The sequence below is a fragment of the Salvelinus namaycush genome, chromosome 37 (assembly GCF_016432855.1).
Source record: "Salvelinus namaycush isolate Seneca chromosome 37, SaNama_1.0, whole genome shotgun sequence".
Lineage (NCBI taxonomy): Eukaryota > Metazoa > Chordata > Actinopteri > Salmoniformes > Salmonidae > Salvelinus > Salvelinus namaycush.
The window spans coordinates 19,788,532-19,799,490 of record NC_052343.1 but is presented as its reverse complement, the minus strand read 5'-3'; positions in this window follow the sequence as shown (position 1 = coordinate 19,799,490).

Below are 10,959 nucleotides of genomic sequence, written 5' to 3'. Positions count from 1 at the left end.
TGCAACTGCATCTAGGGTATTGCGCAAGGTTAAATTGAGTTCCTCAGTTAAGTGGTTAACTGATTTTTGTCCTCTGACGTCCTTGGGTAGGCAGAAGGAGTCTGGAAGGGCATCAAGGAATTTTTGTGTTGTCTGAGAATTTATAGCACGACTTTTGATGCTCCTTGGTTGGGGTCTGAGCAGATTATTTGTTGCGATTGCAAACGTAATAAAATGGTGGTCCGATAGTCCAGGATTATGTGGAAAAACATTAAGATCTACAACATTTATTCCATGGGACAAAACTAGGTCCAGAGTATGACTGTGGCAGTGAGTAGGTCCAGAGACATGTTGGACAAAACCCACTGAGTCGATGATGGCTCCGAAAGACTTTTGGAGTGGGTCTGTGGACTTCTCCATGTGAATATTAAAATCACCAAAAATTAGAATATGATCTGCTATGACTACAAGGTCTGATAGGAATTCAGGAAACTCAGAGAGGAACGCTGTATATGGCCCAGGAGGCCTGTAAACAGTAGCTATAAAAAGTGATTGAGTAGGCTGCATAGATTTCATGACTAGAAGCTCAAAAGACGAAAACGCCATTTTTTTTTTTTTGTAAATTGAAATTTGCTATCGTAAATGTTAGCAACACCTCCGCCTTTGCGGGATGCACGGGGGATATGGTCACTAGTGTAACCAGGAGGTGAGGCCTCATTTAACACAGTAAATTCATCAGGCTTAAGCCATGTTTCAGTCAGGCCAATCACATCAAGATTATGATCAGTGATTAGTTCATTGACTATGATTGCCTTTGAAGTGAGGGATCTAACATTAAGTAGCCCTATTTTGAGATGTGAGGTATCACGATCTCTTTCAATAATGGCAGGAATGGAGGAGGTCTTTATCCTAATAAGATTGCTAAGGCGAACACCGCCATGTTTAGTTTTGCCCAACCTAGGTCGAGGCACAGACACAGTCTCAATGGGTATGGCTGAGCTGACTACACTGACTGTGCTATTGGCAGACTCCACTAAGCTGGCAGGTTGGCTAACAGCCTGCTGCCTGGCCTGCACCCTATTTCATTGTGGGGCTAGAGGAGTTAGAGCCCTATCTATGTTGGTAGATAAGATGAGAGCACCCCTCCAGCTAGGATGGAGTCCGTCACTCCTCAGCAGGTCAGGCTTGGTCCTGTTTGTGGGTGAGTCCCAGAAAGAGGGCCAATTATCTACAAATTCTATCTTTTGGGAGGGGCAGAAAACAGTTTTCAACCAGCGATTGAGTGCTGAGACTCTGCTGTAGAGCTCGTCACTCCCCCTAACTGGGAGGGGGCCAGAGACAATTACTCGATGCCGACACATCTTTCTAGCTGATTTACACGCTGAAGCTATGTTGCACTTGGTGACCTCTGACTGTTTCATCCTAACATCGTTGGTGCCGACGTGGATAACAATATCTCTATACTCTCTACACTCGCCAGATTTAGCTTTAGCCAGCACCATCTTTAGATTAGCCTTAACGTCGGTAGCCCTGCCCCCTGGTAAACAGTGTATGATCGCTGGGTGATTCGTTTTAAGTCTAATACTGCGGGTAATGGAGTCGCCAATGACTAGGGTTTTCAATTTGTCAGAGCTAATGGTGGGAGCCTTCGGCGTCTCAGACCCCGTAACGGGAGGAGTAGAGACAAGAGAAGACTCAGACTCAGACTCCGACTCGCTACATAATGGGGAAAACCGGTTGAAAGTTTCTGTCGGCTGAATGAGCGACACCGGTTGAGCATTCCAACAGCATTTCCCTCCAGAAGCCATGAGAAAGTTGTCCGGCTGCGGGGACTGTGCGGGGGGATTTATACTAACGTTACTATCTGTACTTACTGGTGGCACAGACGCTGTTTCTTCCTTTCCTACACTGAAATTACCCTTGCCTAACGATTGCGTCTGAAGCTGGGCTTGTAGCACAGCTATTCTCGCCGTAAGGCGATCGTTCTCCTGTATATTATGAGTACAGCGACTGCAATTAGAAGACATCATGTTAATGTTACTACTTAGCTTCGGCTGTTGAAGGTGTTGACGAACCATGTCCAGATAAAGCGTCCGGAGTGAAAAAGTTGAATGAGGGAAAAAAGTTGCGATGGAAAAACTAAAAATATAAACGGTAATTAAAAACAAAAACAAAACAAAAAACGTAAAGTTGTCAGCTAGCAAAGTAAAGTAAAGTTGGCAGCAAAACGCACAGCAACACGTCTGCAGATTCAACAGGAAGTTGAAACATGGCTGCATTTAGCAGCAGGCCAATTCTGATATTTTTCCCACTAATTGTTCTTTTGACCAATCACATTAATATCTTTTCACATCAAATATTTTTCAGATCTGATTGGCCAAAAAACAATTAGTGAAAAAAATATCAGAATTGGGCTGCCTGTGTAAACAGCATATTTGACCCATATCAGATTTGCACATGCACACTGATGTAGCCTCTGAAGTAGTACACAGATGCAATGCTCATTTCCTGTTATTGTTCCTTTGAATGTGGGAGTAGTTGTCTTAGTAATTCCAGGTCATGTGCAAAAAAACTAACACTTCAGAGCAAAAAGTCTGAGCATCTGGAGTAGATCAAATATGAACTCAAAATATCAGATTCCATGTTTTTTGTTGTTGTTGCTGTTTACACATTAAGGAAAAGATCAGATAGATATCAGATATGACAAATAATTCAATAGGGTCTGGCTCCTTTATATACCTTATCAGGACACAGAATGCATAAGACCCGCGAGCTGAGAAAGGATGTTGAATGGTGCCAGAGAGCTAGCTTCTAGCTAGCTAGTGTAGCCAATTTGTCAAGGTGACAGCTAAAGCTTGGTTTAGACTCATTGTAGTGATTTTCACCAAAAAAGTACAAGTATGGTATTAACATTGCATGACAAAATGAAAATAATCCTGAACAATCAGCTCACTCTCCCAATTTTGACCTCTATGATACTAACACTGACACCTAACTAACGTTCGCCACAGATTTGTAATATATTATACAAATTGTAGGGACAGCTACAAGTGCAGACATATCATAGAAATGTCACCTACAGTTGAAGTCGGAAGTTTACATACATTTAGGTTGGAGTCATTAAAACTCGTTTTTCAACCACTCCACAAAATTCTTGTTAACAAACTATAGTTTTGGCAAGTCGGTTAGGGCATCTACTTTGTGCATGACACAAGGAATTTTTATTTCACTTATATTGTATCACAATTCCAGTGGGTGAGAAGTTTACATACACTAAGTTGACTGTGCCTTTAAACAGCTTGGAAAATTCCAGAAAATGATGTCATGGCTTTAAAAGCTTCTGATAGGCTAATTGACATAATTTGAGTCAATTGGAGGTGTACCTGTGGATGTATTTCAAGGTCTACCTTCAAACTCAGTGCCTCTTTGCTTGACATCATGGGAAAATCAAAAGAAATCAGACAAGAATTGGTTCATCCTTGGGAGCAATTTCCAAACGCCTGAAGGTACCACGTTCATCTGTACAAACAATAGTACGCAAGTATAAACACCATGGGACCACGCAGCTCAAAAAGGGAGGCTTGCAATCCGAAGAACACAATCCCAACCGTGAAGCACGGGGGTGGCAGCATCATGTTGTGGGGGTGCTTTGCTGCAGGAGGGACTGGTGCGCTTCACAAAATAGATGACATCATGAGAAAGGAAAATTAGTTTGAAAAATGGACGCAACATCTCAAGACATCAGTTAGGAAGTTAAAGCTTGGTCACAAATGGGTCTTCCAAATGGACAATGACCCCAAGCATACTTCCAAAGTTGTGGAAAAATGGCTTAAGGACAACAAAGTCAAGGTATTGGAGTGGCCATCACAAAGCCCTAACCTCAATCCCATAGAAAATTTGTGGGCAGAACTGAAAAAGCGTGTGCGAGCAAGGAGGCCTACAAACCTGACTCAGTTACACCAGCTCTGTCAGGAGGAATGGGACAAAATTCACCCAACTTATTGTGGGAAGCTTGTGGAAGGCTACCCGAAACGTTTGACCCAAGTTAAACAATTTAAAGGCAATGCTACCAAATACTAATTGAGTGTATGTAAACTTCTGACCCACTGGGAATGCGATGACAGAAATAAAAGCTGAAATAAATCATTCTCTCTACTATTATTCTGACATTTCACATTCTTAAAATAAAGTGGTGATTTTAGCTGAACTAAGAAAGGGAATTTTTACTAGGGTTAAATGTCAGGAATTGTGAAAACTGAGTTTAAATGTATTTGGCTAAGGTGTATGTAAACTTCCAACTTCAACTGTATGTGAAATGGAATGATACAAGAAAACGTCTACTATGTTACGGCTCAAGTTCAGGTTGTGCACGAACATACCTTTGGAGATGTGCAGTTTTACGGGCACCAACGACCTCAATCAGCCTGACTAACCGGTGTCTGTATGTAGCCTTGCTACTGTATATAGCCTGCTACATAGCCTGTCTTTTTACTGTTGTTTTATTTCTTTACTTACCTATTGTTCACCTAACACCTTTTTTTACACTTGGTTAGAGCCTGTAAGTAAGAATTTCACTGTAAGTTCTACACCTGTTGTATTCGGCGCACGTTACAAATAAACTTTGATTTGATTTGAAAAACACCATCTGAGACGCACGCGCATGCACTTTGATATTCACAGACTAGATAGCTTTAGCCAACATAATCAACCCCACCACTTGTGCCATGTCATATTATACCTGGACCCCCTGTTAAGATGCGCCTTTTGTTAAGTAAATCAGGTGATAAATGAGGTGAAAAGGAGCCTGGAGTGAGTCTTTAAATGAAAATGCATAACAATATTACACTTGTGACAACACGAACACAAGGTGTACTCTTGTCTCTTTTAGCAGTCTTGTTTGTGATGTAGAGTGTTTCTATAGAAACAGATTAAGCGCATTCCTTTGAGATTAAACGCTAGGAAATAAAGCATGCACCTCATCACTACTTTATTTACAGAGCTGAAAATCAGATTAATTAAATATAGCAAGATCAAGGACCCTTTAAAACTGACATACAAGACATTTACTTATCCTAAAAGGTTGGAAAATAAGGGTTTACTTTTCGTTAAAAGTCTGGATTTTTAACAAGAAAACTGTTTGATTTGGCCTACTTTGCCCTGTATCGTACTTTGTGTTTCTTAGTTCTTTCTCTCTTTCCCCTTTTCTATCGTTTCTTTATCTCTGATTCAAGGTCAACAAAACACGTAGGCCTACCTAGCCAGAATGGGTCCTACTTGAGGTTCAGTGGTAAATTCAATTTTCTCCTTCAAGTCGAAACGATTCCATGCAATTTGTTGGCACTGAGGTGACGAATGAAGGATATGGCTTGAAAGCCTACCTTATTCCAGGGATGGAAGGTGTCGCTGTACTCCTATTTAACCCAGTTGCGAAATCAAGAATATTTAAATACTTCTAGTTCAAAAATATTAATTATAATCTAATAATAATAGATTGTTGTGACATAGATGAAGATCAGATCAAATTTGATGACCAATTTATGCAGAAATCCAGGTAATTCCAAAGGGTTCACATACTTTTTCTTGCCACTGTAAATACAAATAAATAAAGTTGCAACAGGGAGACACCATCCAGCACAGAAGCAGAGAAGATGTCTAACTGGCCTCTTGGAGACAGACCCTTTATCTTCTAATCAGGCAGCACCAAATGTTCTAGAAACACCAGCCTGAGGAGTTGTAGGACGTCAAAACAAAAAGCGGTGACTTTGTCAGCTGCTACAGAATCACACAGTCCACAGAATGTCATCAATACAACAGTGAATAATCAGTGTGTCCTGGGTTCTTGTATCTCCAGTCTGACATCAATCACTATCAACAGATATGAGACAAATCCATAACAATGTTCCAGGTTCGCTTGTCATTATTCCCGTACCAAACACTAGATACACTAGACTACTGCAACACTGTTTCCCCTGCCATGAACCCTCAAGGAACTCAGCAATACTTTTTAGCTAATATTCTATAGGAGGTGCAGGAACTCATGCAGTAGAAATATGTTGATGCCGGTAGTCAATTACTCCTGCCCAAGTCAAGCACTGCAAATCCAATGGAATATTAGCTAAAAAGTATTGCTGAGTTCCTTCACCTAAATAAACAGTACCAGAACACAAAATTAGTACTAGCACCTATTTCAGTCCAACTTAAGCACTGATCAAATCAAATCCCATTGTATTTGTCACATGCGCCGAATACAACAGGACAACACCTTACAGTGAAATGCTTACGTGCAAGCCCTTAAACAACAATGCAGCAAAAACAATACAAAAAAATAAGAATAAGAAATAAAAGTAATAAATAATTAAAGAGCAGCAGTAAAAATAACAATAGTGTCACGCCCTGGCCATAGAGAGGCTTTTATTCTCTATTTTGGTTAGGCCAGGGTGTGACTAGGGTGGGCATTCTAGTTTCTTTATTTCTATGTTTTGTATTTCTATGTTTTGGCCGGGTATGGTTCTCAATCAGGGACAGCTGTCTATCGTTGTCTCTGATTGGGAATCATACTTAGGCAGCCTTTTTTCCTTTGGTGTTTGTGGGTAGTTATCTTTGTTAGTGGCACTATAGTCCTGTTAAGCTTCACGGTTATTTCTTAGTTTCTTGTTTTGTTGGCGACATTTACAATAATAAAAGAAAATGTACGCTGACCACGCTGTACCTTGGTCTCCTTCCGACGACGGCCGTGACAAATAGCGAGGCTATATACAGGGGGTACCAGTGCAGAGTCAATGTGCGGGGGCACAGGTTAGTCGAGGTAATTGAGGTAATATGTACATGTAGGTAGAGTTATTAAAGTGACTATGCAAAGATAATAACAGAGAGTAGCAGCAGCGTAAAAGAGGGGGTGGGGGGGCAATGCAAATAGTCTGGGTAGCCATTTGATTAGACGTTCAGGAGTCTTATGGCTTGGGGGTAGAAGCTCTTTAGAAGTCTCTTGGACCTAGACTTGGCGCTCGGTACCGCTTGCCGTACGGTAGCAGAGAGAACAGTCTATGACTAGGGTGGCTGGAGGCTTTGACAAATTTTAGGGCCTTCCTCTGACACCGCCTAGTATAGAGTTCTGATGATGTCGCTCTTGCTGCTGGTGATTCTTTGATCCACCTCTACGCAAACGACACCGTTCTGTATACTTCTGGCCCTTCTTTGGACACTGTGTTAGCTAACCTCCAAATGAGCTTCAATGCCATACAACTCTCCATACAACTGCTCTTAAATGCAAGTAAAACTAAATGCTTTAGCGTACAGGTCGCAGTGGTGGGTAGTATATGGGGCTTTGGTGACAAAACGGATGGCACTGTGATACACTGCATCCAATTTATTGAGTAGGGTATTGGAGGCTATTTTGTAAATGACATCGCTGAAGTCGAGGATTGGTAGAATGGTCAGTTTTACGAGGGTATGTTTGGCAGCATGAGTGAAGGATGCTTTGTTGCGAAATAGGAAGCCTATTCTAGATTTACCTTTGGATTGGAGATGTTTGATGTGAGTCTGGAAGGAGAGTTTACAGTCTAACCAGACACCTAGGTATTTGTAGTTGTCCACATATTCTAAGTCAGAACCGTCCAGAGTAGTGATGCTGGACGGGCGGGCAGGTGCAGGCAGCGATCGGTTGAATAGCATGCATTAAGTTTTACTTGTACTCAAGAGCAGTTGAAGGCCACGGAAGGAGAGTTGTACGGCATTGAAGCTCGTCTGGAGGGTTGTTAACACAGTGTCCAAAGAAGGGACAGAAGTATACAGAATGGTGTCGTCTGCGTAGAGGGGGATCAGAGACTCACCAGCAGCAAGAGCGACATCATTTATGTATACAGAGAAGAGTCGGCCCAAGAATTGAACCCTGTGGCACCCCCATAGAGACTGCCAGAGGCCCGGACAACAGGCCCTCCGATTTGACGTACTGAACTCTATCAGAGAAGTAGTTGGTGAACCAGGCGAGGCAATCATTTGAGAAACCAAGGCTATCGAGTCTGCCGATGAGGATGCGGTGATTGACAGAGTCAAAAGCCTTGGCCAGGTCAATGAATACGGCTGCACAATATTGTTTCTTATCGATGGCGGTTATGATATCGTTTAGGATCTTGAGCGTGGCTGAGGTGCACCCATGACCAGCTCTGAAACCAGATTGCATAGCGGAGAAGGTGCGGTGGGATTCGAAATGGTTGGTAATCTGTTTGTTGACTTGGCTTTCGAAGACCTTAGAAAGGCGGGGTAGGATAGATATAGGTCTGTAGCAGTTTGGATCAAGAGTGTCCCCCCCTTTGAAGAGGGGGATGACCGCAGCTGCTTTCCAATCTTTGGGAATCTCAGACGACACGAAAGAGAGGTTGAACAGGCTAGTAATAGGGGTTGCAAAAATTTCGGCAGATAGTTTTAGAAAGAAAGGGTCCAGAATGTCTAGCCCGGCTGATTTGTAGGGGTCCAGATTTTGCAGCTCATTCAGAACATCAGCTGACTGGATTTGGGAGAAGGAGAAATGGGGAAGGCTTTGGCGAGTTGCTGTGGGGGGTGCAGTGCTGTTGCCCGGGGTAGGGGTAGCCAGGTGGAAAGCATGGCCAGCCATAGAAAAATGCTTATTGAAATTCTCAATTATAGTGGATTTATCGGTGGTGACAGAGTTTCCTATCCTCACCTTTTTTGAGTTTGTGTTGCAGGAAGCAAATTTCTGCTTGAAAAAGCTAGCCTTGGCTTTTCTAACTGCCTGTGTATATTGGTTTCTAACTTCCCTGAAAAGTTGTATATCACGGGGGCTGTTCGATGCTAATGCAGAACGCCATAGGATGTTTTTGTGTTGGTTAAGGGCAGTCAGGTCTGGAGAGAACCAAGGGCTATATCTGTTCCTGGTTCTACATTTCTTGAATGTGGCATGCTTATTTAAGATGGTGAGGAAGGCATTTAAAAAAAATAACCAGGCATCCTCTACTGATGGGATGAGGTCAATATCCTTCCAGGATACCCAGGGCAGGTCGATTAGAAAGGCCTGCTCACTGAAGTGTTTTAGGGAGCGTTTGACAGTGATGAGTGGAGGTCGTTTGACCGCTGACCCATTACGGATGCAGGCAATGAGGCAGTGATCGCTGAGGTCTTGGTTGAAAACAGCAGAGGTGTATTTAGAGGGCAAGTTGGTTAGGATGATATCTATGAGGGTGCCCGTGTTTATGGCTTTGGGGTGGTACCTGGTAGGTTCATTGATCATTTGTGTGAGATTGAGGGCATCAAGCTTAGATTGTAGGATGGCTGGTGTGTTAAGCATGTCCCAGTTTAGGTCACCTAGCAGCACGAGCTCTGAAGATAGATGGGGGGCAATCAGTTCACATATGGTGTCCAGAGCACAGCTGGGGGCAGAGGGTGGTCTATAGCAGGCGGCAACGGTGAGAGACTTGTTTTTAGAGAGGTGGATTTTTAAAAGTAGAAGTTCAAATTGTTTGGGTACAGACCTGGATAGTAGGACAGAACTCTGCAGGCTATCTCTGCAGTAGATTGCAACACCGCCCCCTTTGGTCATTCTATCTTGTCTGAAAATGTTGTAGTTAGGGATGGAGATTTCAGAGTTTTTGGTGGTCAGGATTCAGACACGGCTAGGACATCCGGGTTGGCAGAGTGTGCAAAAGCAGTGAATAAAACAAACTTAGGGAGGAGGCTTCTAATGTTAACATGCATGAAACCAAGGCTATTACGGTTACAGAAGTCATCAAAAGAGAGCGCCTGGGGAATAGGAGTGTCGCTAGGCACTGCAGGGCCTGGATTCACCTCTACATCACCAGAGGAACAGAGGAGGAGTAGGATAAGGGTACGGCTAAAAGCTATGAGAATTGGTCGTCTAGGACGTCTGGAACAGAGAGTAAAAGGAGCAGGTTTCTGGGGGTGATAAAATAGCTTCAATGTATAATGTACAAGCAAAGGTATGGTAGGATGTGAATACAGTGGAGGTAAACCTAGGCATTGGGCCTCCCGGGTGGCGCAGTGGTCTAGGGCACTGCATCGCAGCGCTAGCTGCGCCACCAGAGTCTCTGGGTTCGCGCCCAGGCTCTGTCGCAGCCGGCCGCGACCGGGAGGTCCGTGGGGCGACGCACAATTGGCCTAGCGTCGTCCGGGTTAGGGAGGGTTTGGCCGGTAGGGATATCCTTGTCTCATCGCGCTCCAGCGACTCCTGTGGCGGGCCGGGCGCAGTGCGCGCTAACCGAGGGGGCCAGGTGCACAGTGTTTCCTCCGACACATTGGTGCGGCTGGCTTCCAGGTTGGAGGCGCGCTGTGTTAAGAAGCAGTGCGGCTTGGTTGGGTTGTGCTTCGGAGGACGCATGGCTTTCGACCTTCGTCTCTCCCGAGCCCGTACGGGAGTTGTAGCGATGAGACAAGATAGTAATTACTAGCGATTGGATACCACGGAAATTGGGGAGGAAAGGGGGTAAAATGTATTTAAAAAAATAAAAAAATAAAAAATAACCTAGGCATTGAGTGATGATGAGAGAGATATTGTCTCTAGAATCATCATTGAAAACAGGTGATGTCATCGCATGTGTGGGTGGTGGAACTGAAAGGTTGGATAAGATATAATGAGCAGGGCTAGAGGCTCTACAGTGAAATAAGCCAATAAACACTAACCAGAACAGCAATGGACAAGGCATATTGACATTAAGGAGAGGCATGCTTAGCCGAGTGATCATAAGGGTCCAGTGAGTAGTGAGGTTGGTTGGGGTCACGGCGATTCAGACAGCTAGCCGGGCCATGGGTAGTAAGCTGGCAGAGGATGGAGTTCTGTTTTTAGCCACCTCGTGCGTTTCCGTTGGTAGATTAGTGGGGTTCCGTGTGGTAGAGGGGACCAATTCAATTGGCAAAATAGATATAGTTATAGTGACCCAAGAAAATTGTCCGATAGACCTATTCAGATAGCAGCCGATAAGACAGCTAACGATTAGCGGGCCGCAGATGGAC